Here is a 16,032-nt window from a genome sequence, read left to right as displayed (position 1 = left end):
ACAAATATTAACTTTATTTTTGATCGTGAAATTTTATTTAAGTATTCAGAACTATGTAAGTGTACAAATATAAAAAATTTAATTAATCCTTGGACTAAAATATGTAGACAATAATGTTTTCAGTTAAACTCTATCAAGTAACGCCGACTAGGATATATTCAATTAGATTCCATTGAATAATTTCAATCAATTAGATTCCATCGCTTATAGTTACTACCTTTATAGTTATTTCTGTAAAACTATTTGATAGTTAAATATACAAAAATTTCGTCACCTCAATAAAAACATATAAAACGAATTTGTGCTTTTTGGATTCAGCTGATGTAGCTGATGTGGGTAATGGTTATCACATCAAATCATCTTTATTTCGCACAGAAAATCTGTATAATAGCGACACATAAAAAATAAAACTAAATTCTAAAATCTAAATACTATAATAACTCAAATGTAACAGAACAAAATCTTATTCTATCGGCAACTTAAAAACTCTTTCATAGTGTAGGGAGTTTGGTCTTAAAGTATAAGTTTAACCGCTCTCCCAAATCTTTCGTTATTCTGTGTTTATTGGGTAGCTTGATGTTTTTTTTTTTTTTTTTTTAGAGTGTACTGCATTAAATTTAATGGAACTGCGGTTGGCCCAGATGATCATTTCTTTTTCTGATAGACAACTCAGTATATGGATGGAAATGTAAGAATCTTGTATTCATTGAAGAGAGGCTTGCAAGGAGTACAAAGGGACATTATAAAGGCTGCTCTTAGAGATTTTTTCTGAAGAAAGAAGAAAAAGAATCCAGTAAGCATTTAAGTAAGAATCCAGAGCTTCAAATCGTACCAGTCACTGAATTATTTATTTATTTATTTATTATCAACGGTTCCACCATTTTTACAATGTTGATTAATAATAACAACAAAAACAACGCGGTGGCGGGGTACTAATGCCAGTCAGTTAATGCTATGGAAAAGTTGTATTGGCCTTAAGCTGTATGAAGTAAAGTTTGGTTCACCTAGGCAAAAGGACGGGTTTTTATATAATAACATCCTCCTCAAAACCCCAAAAAATATTTTAATTGCCATCGTAGGTTTCTTCTAGACAACACTTTAAAGCTGAGGGTCAACATTGAAAACGATAGATATTAAAACAAATAAATATCAACAAATAAATTAACCTCTATCCAACCTTCATTCAACTTATCAAACGATTCCGTTCATCGCCCGTCAAAAGACACTGATCCTCCATTAAACCTTTTCATTGTCACCGAGCCATCAAGACGGCCATTTCCCGCGTTACCAGCTGATAGCTAATTCACAGCTGATCGCACCAATCAGCTGATCGCTTACTGCCACTAACCGTTACGCTCATCACCGCCATTACCACCACAAAGATATCACCGCTTGCTATCGATTTCGAATCAATCGAGATGTGACGCGCCATTCAATTAGTGGCAGAGTTCCTTTGTTTGGACTATCAGCATTCCGCTAGACTGCGCTGACAACCCTTCTGCGCGCGACGTGCGCTAATCTACGCTGAACCTGCTGACGTGGTACAAAGTGTCGTGCTGATAGTAGCTGTCTCCCAGAGTGTTCGGTAAAAAAAATGTAATTGATTATTGGTTGCATCCATGTAAGAATTCATCAGTAATGGCAGATTTTGATTAAAGCCCTACATAAAGCAAAATCATTATGGGATTAGTAAACCAAAACAGTTTATCAAATTGTTCTTAGAAACAACGTCAAATCTTAGTTATAAAAAATCAAAATTAGGCTTAGGCTTTATATAAGGAATAAGGTGTTTTGATTATTGGGACTACAGTGTTTTTGGATTAGACTGTGTCTTCGGCGCAAGATAATAAAAATTAAAAATAAATACCAACTGAAGATATTATTACGCGTAAACGTAAAAAGAGGTTTAAATGGGAAATAATAAAGCAATATGGACAGATTATAAAGAGAAAAATACATGCAAGTAAAGGTATTATCAAAGATTACACATATAATGTGTAATCTTTGGCATTAAGAACGGAAGGTGTCGCCGCCGATTCTTCTGTTTTTGTTTTCTTCAGTTCTGATTCAAACCATTTGTTTGTTTTCATTCCAAAACCACTTCATTCCATATAAATATTAATGAATATCTTCCACTCCGTTAAAATACTACATCGAACCACTTTTTAGGTTTTTTGTATTTATTTAACTTTTATCTTGATACTTTCTGTATCATTTTAAGTGGTCTTCATGCTGTGACTTTCCTTCTTCTTCAATCTACACACGTCGATTAACTTTATGTTGGTATTCAGTTGTACCATAGATTAAACATACTCCCTTGGGAGTAAGTTTAATCTATGATTGTACACAATTACAACTACAAACTTTAGGAATGTTAAGAAATTAGTCTTAGCTTAAACCTTAGACTGTAATTTATTAAATTTCTCTGTTCCACTCTGACCTGTGTTCACTAATATAATAACGTTTAATACTCCAGTATTACACAATTGACCCTACGTTTGTACGACACAAACCGTTTACCTCGCGTAGAGCGAGAGTCGGGTCGGAAGCCGTTGCACATCCCTTTACGGCGGTGAAAGAGCGATGATAAACACCGGAAGTGGAGGGATTTGCGGTGATAAGGGTGTGAATATGCGGCGACGGCGCGGCGGTGCAATGGAGCGGAAGTGCAAGATAAGAGGCATTGTTGGCACGGACCGCCGTCACTGATAACAGTTATCACTACTGTGGTCACTGAAACACACTGCATCACTGCATCACGTGTGCAAGGGTGATCACTGGTTATTTTATGTGTCAGCTTACGGTTAGTGTTTCATTATATATCTATTTGTGGGCAATGCGTTCCTTAAAAGATAATTACGGTGGTGGACATAATCAGTCATAAAATTTAAGAAAAAGCTTAAGAACAATCCATTTTATTACATTGCAATTTATATTGTTTAAAAAGAATATATGTCTAAGCGAGGGTTTTATCTGTAAGACAATTTAGTGAAATTCAAGCAAATATGAATTAAACAATTAATTTCGCTAAATGCTCACAATAAGGTCGTTAAGCTTTTTAAACGTTGTCGAGTTATCCTCTGTACCATACTAATAAAATCTTTGTCCAGCAATACTTTCAACTCTCACATTTTCGCAACTCAAACACCCTTTTCTTGCATTCCCTCCGTAAGAATCGTAAATCAGCGTTAAGTATTCAAGGAGCCAAAAAACTTCCCTTGCGTTGTCCAATGTCCGGCGTTATCGCGGCATCAGGTGACTGATGACCACGGGTCCGATCCCTGATAGTCCGACTAATTTATTCATAGAAAACGATTAACAAAGGGACGACAGTCGGGGGAGGTTCAGTGACGTCAGATCCGTCGTTATTCAGCTGCTTGCCTAGCAAATCTCTGCACGCAACACATCAGCTGATCAGCTTATCTGTGTGTCCCCGCCGGGGTAAACTATACGGACAATGCTATGTAGTTCTGTATTTCCACTGCATAAACATTACTGATGTATTCAGAAATCAGAAAAAGCAAAACAATCATGTGTAATAGACATGGTCACATACATTCAATATGAGATCCATACAGAAGGTTATTTATTTGCATTTACATTACTCTGGTAATTCTAGTAGTTTTACAATCCATGGAATTATTCAGGTTAAATAACGTTTGTGATACATTTTTGCCATACCACTCAAAGTTCACTCAGATGAAAGAGAGCGAATGATGCATGAGGACTTTACATTCCAGTTTAATTAAAACAAATTAGGTTTTTTTAATACAAAATGTTACTTTTCCAACTGTCAAAAGCAATAATTATTTTAAATGTGGTTAAATATGTATATAAAGTCAATCTACTGCAAACATACTATCAGAAATTCAATTCCAACTATTCAAATATTAAATTCAACTTGTAATAATGCTTAGATGAACTTAATGAGGTTGATCCTTCTTATACACGTTTGACATGCTGTATTATGATAAATTTAAGATATTATATTGACGAAATAGAGTATTCCATGTTAGAAAAAGTGTCTTATGCTCATCTTAAACTTCAACATCTTGTAGTAAAAAAAACCCTTCTGATTATTCCTTATTCTTTTTTCTTGCATGCAAAAGAATGAACATGAGATAACTCTTTGAATGAACAAATTTGCATTTGAATTAATGTCATGAAAAAAATCTTTCATGCTTCATTCATTCTTCTGTGTTGTGAAAACAAGCTATTCAGCTTCCACTGCTCACCTAACCCTTTCACACAATCTAGTCCACAACCACCGAATCGAACCCGAAATAAACAGTTTAGGAGTGTAAACGGAAAATTGGCACTGAAGGGTGAGGGGAGACAGTTGTGTAGGGGGAAGGGTTGGATATTCAATGTAGCATACTCGGAGCTAGTGTGGCGCAATTATTGTGGACTCGGCCGGAAGAGAAGCAAGTGACGGCCAACCCGTGCAGAAGCCCCCCTGGCCACCCGACGTTTGCATACCCCGGCTCTGTTTTTTACATTAAGCCCGCAATGTATTTTATTTAAGCCGTGATTTATATGGGCCAGACAATCCTGCCTATCTGGGGTTTGGGGTGGCCGCAGCCCGCAAGAAGCATGGGTTAGGCCTAATGTGCTCTCATACATACACACAGACACACACACTCACACATGTACTAGGGTCAATTTGTTTTTTATACGCTTTTGTCCACTCCTACATACGCTATTTTGGCTTAATAGTTCGTATAATACAAAAATCAATGTTTTACTCGGTGTGTGTCTGTATACGCTGATGGTAATTTCTTACGTTTAGAGAGAGAAAGGTCTAAAACCAAACCCTGGTGTTTTTTCATCAGACTTCGACCTGTTGCTGGATAGCATTGTGGATTGCCTAATGACAAAATGTCATCTGGGTCCAAAAACTATTTTGCTTGCATTCGAACCAGCGTACATAAGAATTGAAGGCGTGCATCATATTTTCTTGGCTACTCGGACAATTATATAATTTTATATTACTGAATTCATGTTTAACTACAAACCATACTGTCTTATCTAAATAGTGTTTACCTAGATACAAATATACACTTTGAAAATATTTAACAACCAATGTTAGTTACATCAAATATCATAAATTTGTTCCCATCAATCACATAATAGTTTATTGTCATTTGAAACAAAACAATGTAAACATCAACATTCATTGAAATCTCTCCGTAGCTAAATTTATAAACCCCGTTTGTGAAAGGTTGTTTTTTTAAATATATTATTTAAGAGGGTTCAATTCTTGCAACAAAATTATTAAGCCTAAATAGAATATTTTTGTATGATAAGAAAAGACAAACTGTTTGTATATTCTACTGCAAACCCAATGCTATTATTTTAATTTTTAAGTTTTACTTTATGCTACAAATTAAAAAATCTTTAAATATTTTAACTATCTTATACTTTATTTACCAAACAATCCGATTAAACTAAACATTTATCCTGGCAACAAACATAAAATCTTCGGTTAAAATCTCACTCTAACAACGCTCTTTTCAACTAATTTAGATAAAAGAACTGCTGCCATCAAAAGAAAGTTAAATTGCCGAGTCTTTATCAACTGCTCTGCCAATTTGGGGCGTAAAAAGACAAGGGTTCGGACAGTAAAAATGTTATCAAAGAGGCGAAAGTGGCTGAAGACGAGGGGGTGTATTATTGATATTGCTGTTTGAAAGAACATTGCCAGTCTGATCTGCATGAGGAGGGGGACGCGATGGGGGGGCACGAGGGGGGGGGCATAACTGAGACAATGTCGGGGGTCAGGAAGTGAAGGGGGTGACCACCGGAACAACAAACTTTCAATTTCACCCCAGTTTGTGACAATGTGCATTTATCATCAAACATTGTTTTGTTCCTTTTTATGAGAATTGTTTATTTCACTTTAACGTGGTCATTTCTGGAGGATAAAAGACGGGGTTTCGTTTTAAAAGAGTTGTGATTGTTTAAAATGTATAGGTTGAATGGGATGGCTAAAAGTTGATATTTGTGGGCTACAATTTCTATTAAATACCTTGCATCAGTATTTTTAGGGAATTTTGAGAAACCATTTTTGTTCGCTAGTCTAGTCTAGCACATGTTGATAAACGAAAGAACAATTTATAGTATGATCTATTTCATTTGAAAATATTTTCATAAAGATTGTGTGTGACTCCCAAAAAACATTTACCAAACATCTCCAGTAAAATTACTCTACAGGTGTAAAATGAGTATAACTTTGTTCTAACACGAACCTTGTGACAAAAACAAACCACATTCTTCCCCAGAAACTCATACAAACTCGCTGGCAATGAGAAAACAGCGCATTAGCCGGACCGTTGGCTCGAACAGCGTGCGGCGTGCGGCGTGCAGTTGACGTAACCACCGACATTAATAATTAACACAAAAATGTAGCAATGCGACCGCGCCAATATTTGACAGGTTCACATTTCTGCTTGTCACCATCCAAACTATTACATTATTCACAGCCTAATTACAGCGTTCAAATTCAATTGATATTTTTCCCAAATCACAGAGAGACGAATGGGCTTGCACACGAGTGAATTGGCTACAAATAATCACGTGATTAATTAAACTTACAGTTTGGCGTTGGCAGTTTTGAATCTAGCGGGGAAATTAGGAATATAATTATGGCGGACAAAAACAAACGTCATTAATTACGAAGGCAACATTTTTGCAATGATCGGCTGTGGCTTATAATTACCTGCTGTCAAAAACACTCCTCGTGCGAATGTGTAATTTGTTGGAATCTGTCCTGTGCACTTACGTTCATAATTATGCTGATGTCGCGGAACTTTTTGCCAAAATAAAATTGCTCGAAGGAGGTAACATATTTCCCGTTCATAAAGTGTTGTGTATGTTATGTGTTTTTATATTTATCTAAACAAAAATCTTTTGCTATACTAACAGCTTTGATTTTAGTCGCACGTTGTAAGCCTCGCGCAAGTTTTTAAACAATCTACAGACACAAATTCGACATATATTGTCTACCCTAGCTTATATTCGCAAATATTTTCTAAATAGTTCAAAGGATTAAACGTTTTGGATAACTATCCTCTATGCCTCCAACTGGTCCAGTTTTGAAAGTGTTAAGTGATTTTGACGTTTTTATGTCATCCTGTATAGGCCACGTTGATGAAAAAATGTACTACCCCACTCCATGGATTAGAAAGAGGCTCTCTTTTATAGCTCTACCTTAAAAATAGGAGGCATCTAACCGGTGTTGGAAACGCCTATAGGATAAAGCACAAGGAAATTGAAACATTTTTGAAAATAACCATATATCAAAGAAAACCAATCATCGTGCTAAAAAACTACCTCACCTAACAACCCGACAAAATGAACTCATAAAAAAGTAGCTTCCCAGTTAAACTCCGCTAATCCAATTTATCTTGAAGAAAAGCAGTTTGACTTATCTAAATGGACCGACCGTAACTCAGGAGTAAATAAATCCCCCCTAAACAACTGCACTCGGGGATTATTGAAAAAGTTGGGAAAATGTAAGAATTAATGGTAAGTTAGCCGGGCTAAGTGGGGGGTGTTATGTATGGGTCGTATTTGGCGATAAGGGCGATACCAGGGCGCAAACAAACCCTTAAACAATGCTATCGAGGGGGGCTGTGATAACGAAATAGCCACTGAAGAGTGGGCGGGAAACTTGTGGCAATGTGTGTTGGGGAAATTGTTCAAACGGGTTAACTTTTATGTCATAATTTGTTCTAGAAATATTTACTATTTTGGTTTCAGGGCTGATTGTATTATTAAGTGTGTGTAATTTCCTGTTTGCATATAAAGAATTGGTACTCTTAATATGCGACTGTTCTCTAAAATGATGTATATATATTTCACTTTTCTATAAAATTATGAACATACAAATCAATTGAAATGTATATCAATGCTTGTCGTAAACTGCATATTATGATATTTCTTAGCCAGTAATAATACTGTAATTTAAACAAAATATTATTAAGAGCCACAACACTTTTTCATACATTAATTTTTGTCTCGGTCTGATAACATAGGCATGCACTATGGATGCGATACTCCCTGGTGTGGATCAAGGTCCCATTAGAAAAACATTTTTTTTTAACTAGTGTCCCTGTTGCTCAAATTCGAGCAATTGCTAAGTATTACAGTCGTTATTTTAAAACGAATAAAAGACATAATTTCTGATTACTTTAAAAGATTCGACTCGAATGTACTCACGAATCACGATTTACATATCAGTCATAGCCGCTCACATAATCTTACTTGTAGCCGCATTAGGTTGTCCATAATAACGGTTATAAATAAAAAAAAAACATTATTTCCATTTCTTCTCCTCGGTGGTGTTCTATGACTTTCCTATGTTTCCATAGTTTGAAAATCGGCTCTTTCAATGATTACTAAGAAATGCAGCACATTGTTAATTCAGTTTTCTTTTTAGTATATCAATTTATCCAGGCTCTCTCGCTTTTTCCATTGTAATATTTACGCCAACCCAAATTCAAATAGTAAATATTTCATTTCAACCAAGTAAGTAAATGTTTGTAGCAAACTGTTAAATTAGCAAACTTATTGACTGTTTACAATTAACATATTTTCTTCTTCAAACTTTAAATATCTGTGCCTTGAATTAATATACATGTATAAAGATGCCCAGCTTTATTCCAATCTGAAATTGTGACTATGATAAGAGACAGTTGTAAATCTGGAGAGAGAAAAGAACCAGGGACATATTTAAGAGTCCTTGCAGCCAACATTTGTTTTTAACCAGGTCTTCAGGGTGGATCTGAACTCAGTACTACTACTATATCAATATTCTTTATGCAAAATTTAAAAAAAAGCTTTTTCTAGTGGGGCCTTGTGTGGATTAACGCTCTCACTAGTGAGTACTACGACTATTCGCAGTACTATCCTGATAATTAGACCAATTCGTAATTACCAAGGCAAAAATGTGGTTCGGATTCCACTATAAACTGTAGGTCCCTTAGTTGCCATTAGCTGTATAGGCTATTAATTAACTTTTGTGTCTAAGGAATGTCGGCCTTAGTCACTAACAAGACTACAAGATCGCGCCACTCATCCTACACTCAACTCCATTCATACTTGGCTTAAAATACCTACTTTGTATGGTCGCCATTTCATAGAACAGTATTAACAGTATTAACATCTTCAGATTTTGCAAGGTGCCAAAATAGGCTTAGAATCGTTACTAGTAAGGCTTGTTTTCATAGCTACACAATTAATTGTCCTTAAAATGTTAACAACTTGTTTTATAATTTATTCGCTGCACTGTACGATAGATATATTTTAAATTAATCTTTTTAATTTGATTTAATTCTTTGACTACGCAAATTGTTAATGTTATACATAAATAAATAGCTATTCAATTTAAAGATCTGTTTATATATTAAACGTGGAGTTCACCAAGATTAAAGATTCTCCTATACTGAATAGTTATTTGGATGCTACAAAATTGATTGGCAACTCCCTCAGTTTATTTGTAACGGTTAGTTTTCACAATTATGATAAGAACAGAATGAAATTGGTTTTCTGTTGGCGTTTCAACAATTTTATTAAAATACTGTTCTTGTATTGTTTTTCCTATTTCAATCACCTCAGTATATTTTCACTGAGGTCCTACCGGACATTGAGCGACGGTTGACAAAGTTATGCCAACCCATAAACATCCCTAACCCTTTGTGGTCCCAAGGGTTACTACATTATTCAGCGGACCGGGTAAAGTGGATAACAAGACGTTACTTTGAGGTTAGGTTAAACGGAAGAAAACACGGTTAACAGTTGTTTGAGGTTGGCCGAGCGGAATATGCATGTCAAAGCCAGGCAAGATGACAAAGGCCCGCCTCAGGACAGTCTTGCCTGGCACTGTGTGTCGTCAATCATGTATTGGAAGTTAACATGTTAGTGTATTTAACAGAGGAAAATGTATAACTTTACCTCATTCTGGAGGATTAGCAGTAGGTATGTAGTGCTTTGTTATTTTGTTAATAAAAATCTGTCTAATTTTACTTTTTGAATGAGCAGGAAATGGTTGTTTTTTTTTATTTTAAAAATAAAATTTTCTTACGCTTATCTTGAAACATACAGATAAAGAACTGAACTATAAATTGTACAGAAAGTTTCAAATATTTAGGGGTAACTGTAAATAGTAGAAACTCAGAAGACGAAGATATACTAAGTTATCAAATGTCAATAAGTGTTGGAGAGCCTCAAGGAATTGATCTCATCTAAAGTATTATCTCACAGAACCAAAATACAGTTATATAAGACAATAATTCAACCTATTCTGTTATATGGTTGTGAAACATGGGTATTGTCCAAGAAAAATGAAACCGACTCATGGTGTTTGAAAATGAAGTCATGAGAAAAATATTTGGACCAGTGCAGGAGGGACAAATGTGGAGGATAAGGGAAAATAGAGCTAAGATCACTAGGCCTATACACCGACCCAGATATTGTTGCAATAGTTGAATGAAGAAGGTTAAGTTGGATAGGGCATGTGCTTAGAAGAGAGAAAGGAACAAGACTATGAAGTTTGGAGATCCACACCTGGAGGTAAACGTCCATTGGTAAGACCGAAATTAAGATGGACTGACCAAGTATTGAACGACATCAGGACAATGGGTGCAAGTGTCAACATGGCAGAAGACAGAGAAGAATTGAAAAGGTTGGTACACGAGGCGAAGAATCAACTGAGATTTGTGGAGCCATGGCAGTAAGAAAGTAAGTAAATAAGTATCTTTAAAACTAGAGAGAGCAGCAGGTAGTTTTTTTTGTTTGTTTTACTAATAAAGGAAATTATACAACTTTTACCTTGATTAGAAAAGCTTTAGATTGAGCGGTAGTGTTTGAGTTTACACATTTATATTTACCGAAGCAGCTTGTTTTGTTATTTTCTATTGCTTAGGGTGATTTTCGTCCGTAAAGTAATATAATAATGGAAAATTACAAATTTCGTCTAATAGCTCTTATGACTTAGAAGAACTTTACCGAGTTTACGAGGCGTTTTTAACCCAAATAAATTGGGTCAATTTGTTCTCCCGAAAATAAAGCAACAGAAATTATCATAATACAATAGTGATTCTGTGAAAACTTCAAAAACATTTTGAAGAAGTCCTATTCATATATTGTAGACTAATCCATGGATTAAACCAATTTTTTTTACTTGATTTTGAACGTGTTTTTTGGTATGGAACAAAATTGTCTCATTATTTCTGGGGTAGCAAAGGAATGAAGTACTGTATTTCCTAGTTTATGTGATTATTTATAATAGGCTACGTATTTTGACGCACTCTGCATTCTATTATTTATTATGATTTTTTTTCGTTACCTCCAAAACAAGATTGAAACATCGGGTGAAATGTGTATTACGAAGAAACAACCCTATTGTGAGCTTGTAAGACAAATTAATACAGATTATAATATAAATACGAAAAGCAACAATCCAAAATTAACTAATAAATTACAAACGGTCCATAAACACAACAATTTAAATGGGAAACAGTGTGTCACAGAATCCGATTGTCTCCCCCCGCAGAGTCCGGAGAGGTGGAAAATCACGAACAAAGTGTTGTAATTTTTTGCGCCGGGGCCCCTTTAAAAAAAGCAAAGTGGTAAAAATTAAATAAACCGGTGCAAACGAATGAATAAAACAATTTATGCCGAGATCGCTGTTTGTCCAAATGAACACGGCAGTTTTGTGACAATTAAACACGTGGGGGGGGGGGGGAGTTGGCCGAGCGAAAGAGAGAGGGAGATATATAGAGATAGAGTGAGGGGGTGTGTGCCCCATATTTCAGCCCACTGCTTGGCAAAGCTCAGTCCAAATCGAGAGGGAAAATCCAATCATGTCGCCAGGTAGCTGTAAATAACTTTGGACGCGTTAAAAAATTACCATCGAATAAACGGAGCGTGAAACGAACGCGCGATTTGTATTCTTTTTTGCCTTCGGACACTGCGGAACGGTGAAATGGGCTGAGATAGATATGTGGGTCCACAGACTGTGGTTATTCTGTGACTGGAGTTATTATGGTGTTTTTGTTTACAAATTGTATTTTTTCCCCAAGAGATGTACATTCAAAATGCAAAGATTCGTCCAACTTTTGTGAATGTGGTGACCGTTGATACGAGTATTCCTTACTTTGGCAAATTGTGTTGTAATTGAAGGAGATTCAATCGATTTGGTTTTGAAAATAAAGTGACGTAAAAAATGGAATGTAATATAAAGTAAATTGTTGAAGTTTTCTTAAGCCTTGCAGGACAACCCAAGTCTACAGACAGACAACATGCAAGACATTACTTACGTTGGTCAACGGTATCATTAACTTAATGTTAATTACACTATGGTAAACTATAACTTAATCTGGTTTTAAAGTAATACAAATCAACCTTTTATTTTTCAAGTCACTTTTTTATTTTTTTATTTATCAACCATTTTTTTAGGATATTATGCTTGGATTCCAAATTCATATTATTGAAATTAATATTAAAATTAAATATCACAGTTGGTAATGAAATTAAACCTTACCTCCTGAAAAATATGTTTTATGTACAGATAAAAAATAACACACAAAATGATAGGTTGAATACAAAATATCGTTATTATATCATTTTTAACTTATCGGGGTGTAAAGGGTGTGGCCTAATCCTAGGATGGAATTGGAAATGAACATGACAATGGCCATTAAATAATGTAAAAATATTTTAATACAAAAAAATATTATAAGTTAAAGGTAATACGGTTTGTAAGAAATTCAAAAATATAGCTTTGCTTCCATGGTAAATTTAATGACTAAATTTAGAAGCCTCGTTAAAAATGGTTTGGATCAGCGCCGTACAAACTAGTCATACTTCACGAGAGCGGTATCCATATTGCATACCTCGGACCGCGCGGCGCTACAAGACAGTGAATCAAACCTTAGCACAGAAATGCCTGTATAATAGCGTCAAACGTTGAACCCATAGAACAAAAATTATCCTGTGAAATTACAATACCCTAATACGGTGTAATTGTAGAATTTTCAACGGTATTTATTTATATTTACAATACTGTAGTGTCAACAAATCCCGGACGCAGTGATAGTCTTTTTACAGCAAGAGCCCATTTACTGCTCTCAAATCAGTGTTCATTGCTCCACCTTATACAGTTTGGGGATTGGAATTGAAGATTTTGACTCTGTTGTAAGCAAATTGTCTTTCAAAGGAAATGTTTTTATGTTTACGCTTTTAAATTATGTTTCTACTACTATTGTGTTCTTGTGTTCTATTGTGTCTTGCGGTTGGAAATTATTGAAGTGTTTATGCAATTGTAGTCCACTGAAGAGGTATATCGAAAGAGATGTTAATAATATCTGATGAGGAACTTACACGAAATATGACACGAGACATTCTGAAAACAGCTATAATACAGGGTGATTCAAAAAGGACTTTACAACTTTGAAAATTCATATAAATCTCATTAAACAAGGTACAGAGCTGGTTTTGGTGTTGTTTTAAAGGAAAACACTTCAAGTTTTTTTACCTTAAACTAAAGATGTTCTGTGTGACTTCCGTTGGATTTGAAGAAAATAATTATTTAGGTATGAAAAAAGTTGTGAAAACTGTAAAGAATTTGAGAGAAAATTACAAAATTTTGAAAGTAGGGCTTTTTTGACGAGGAAGGAGTGCGATACACCCATTTCTAGATGTGCTAGGGAGTTGAAATCTCGCACACTTCCTTTTGCAAGTCCTTTTTGAATCACCCTGTAGAATAGAACAACGATAGTTTGTTTGTCGATTTCGCTTAAGTTAATATAAATCCTTTTATTTCATAACCCTAACTCCACCCAAAGTACCAGTGTGGCTTGAAAGTCAGTCCTAATATACCGGTACATCTATACTCATCATAATCACCCCATTCTTAAAATTCCAAACGATCCTAAGGAATCGGTTTATCAAAAGTAATATTTCATAATGAACTTTTCTAAGACCGCAAGATCGTTTTCCCCCCGAGGCCAACAATAAAACTTGCAGGAACATTACAATCCACCTTCCCATGGAAACATCTTTGAGTCGACTTAAATCCCTTTGACTTACGTTCTTCGGTGAATCGTATTAAAGAATCTTATCTTCGCAAAGTTTTAGAGTCCTGACTACGCCACGGGCGGTATTCATTTTTAATGTTTATTTCTTTGAGAGGTTTCGCTAACTTTTTGTGTTCGAGTTTAACGCGATTTAAGGTTTAATTCGATTTTTAACTTGTCTCGATGAAAGATGTTATTTAAGTTTGGTTTTCACTAATGCGTGATTTCGTAATTGATCATTGATACTTCACCTGTGATAACACTTCTGGTAACGTGGCTATTCATTGTAAACAAACATGTTTTCTCATGTATTTTCTTAAAAATTGAATAAAAGGTGTATTCAGTTTACGTATTATGAAGCTAAATTTAGCTTCAATTCAATTTGATAATATTAGCTCTTCAAATCATGGCCTTCATGGCAAATAAGGCCATCCAATCATTTTTATTTATCAAGTTTATTAAAATCCTCCCCTTGAAGGAATAACTTAGTTTTAATTTGCGTTCACAAAAAGAGGCTTAATTTCTGCATTCTGCTGTTCACCGGACTCAAAGGTTCTACGTATCAAGTATTGAAAGAACTCTATTTATATTTGGAAAAACTGTATCATGACATTATATGAGAGTGAACCACAAGGAAACAATCGTTTTTAGTCCCTCGGCAGTAAATTTCGTAAAATTATTTTTGTAAATTTGTGGCAATCATCTCGATCGAAATTATTTATCGATTGATTTATTAGGTAAGGTTTTAGAAAGGTTTTAGCCTATTGTTTTCCATTGCTCGTCATATCGAGGGTATAATGTACTGTAACACAAAAACGGCTGCTTATTTGCATTAGCAGAATTGAAAACAAGCTGGAAGTCGTTTTGAGAGGTTATCTTTACATTTCTTTTTCTATCTTAGTTTGTTAATTAATGATGCAACATATGACGAAACATATAGTTCACCACATGGGCAAAAGTGTCTTTGTAACCCTCGCTCACTTTACGACTTGACCTTGGGCCAAAAAAGTCACTTAGGCCCTAGTGATGAAATAATACTACCTTGCATTGAATTCATAAAAATGTCACGCGGTCGGCCATAATACAATTCTAAAAAAGAGTGTTTGAAAACATTTAAAACTCTTTACAAGTAACCAAACGAAACCTTAACTCCTTCAACCACGTAGGACTTAGTAAACACAGCAATAACAACACTTTATATCTGACGCCGTAACACGTACAAGACTCAGTCAGTGTATCAAAGTAACAAATCGCGGCAACATCTGGCCCGCTCCATACTTTTCCCGTTTCCAGGAGGGGGAGACCATAAACATGATTTGTCCACCGTTTCGTCTTCATCCGGCGGATTTGGACAACAAATTGTCTGCGTTGTGCCGCTAATCTGGCACATATATCGGTAAATCCCGGTTACGACTGCTGAAGCTGCGTCCTGCAGTTTACCTTTATACCTGCCCTGTTGCCACGTTGTTTCCACAAACGTACTTTAGGATCTCTGTAGTATTCGTGAAGTACTTTTGAGTTTACAAAGTACTATTTTATATTTGAAAATAAAGACGATCAACAAAGTGAATAATTTGATTTAGGTTGGACGATACAATTTGCTTGATCGATGGTTTATGTGTTGATAGTGATCTAATCACTACGTTTACATATACGAGCTCGTCCAATGGTCGAAGATCAATTAGTATAGTCTGTGATCAGCAAACAGTGATCATTGATTGTGATCAATGAGTGTTAGTAAGGAATTATTAACAAACAGTGAGAATTGTCAATGTGTTAAGTAATTATTGACTAGTCATCAGTAATAGTAATTTTTATGTCCCACCTTTACATCCTAGGACGTTAATCTATATGTTTTACATTACTTTAGGCTTGAGAGATTCACGAGATTCAGGAGGTTCACGGCATTATCACATGGATAAAACCCATTGGCGATTGGCGGGATTTGATCCAA

General features: G+C 35.3%; 1 protein-coding gene across 3 annotated transcripts in view; it reads right to left on the bottom strand.

Moving 5' to 3' along the window:
* LOC128994932 (LIM domain only protein 3-like) overlaps positions 1 to 16,032 on the bottom strand; it is a 133,172-nt gene that overhangs the window by 88,295 nt on the left and 28,845 nt on the right. The gene's annotated exons all lie outside the window — the stretch shown is intronic.

The sequence above is a fragment of the Macrosteles quadrilineatus genome, unplaced genomic scaffold, assembly GCF_028750875.1.
Source record: "Macrosteles quadrilineatus isolate MER2022 unplaced genomic scaffold, UCM_ALF_1.0 Scaffold_5__1_contigs__length_97177068, whole genome shotgun sequence".
Classification (NCBI taxonomy): Eukaryota; Metazoa; Arthropoda; class Insecta; order Hemiptera; family Cicadellidae; genus Macrosteles; species Macrosteles quadrilineatus.
This window is presented reverse-complemented; position numbering and strand designations above follow the sequence as displayed.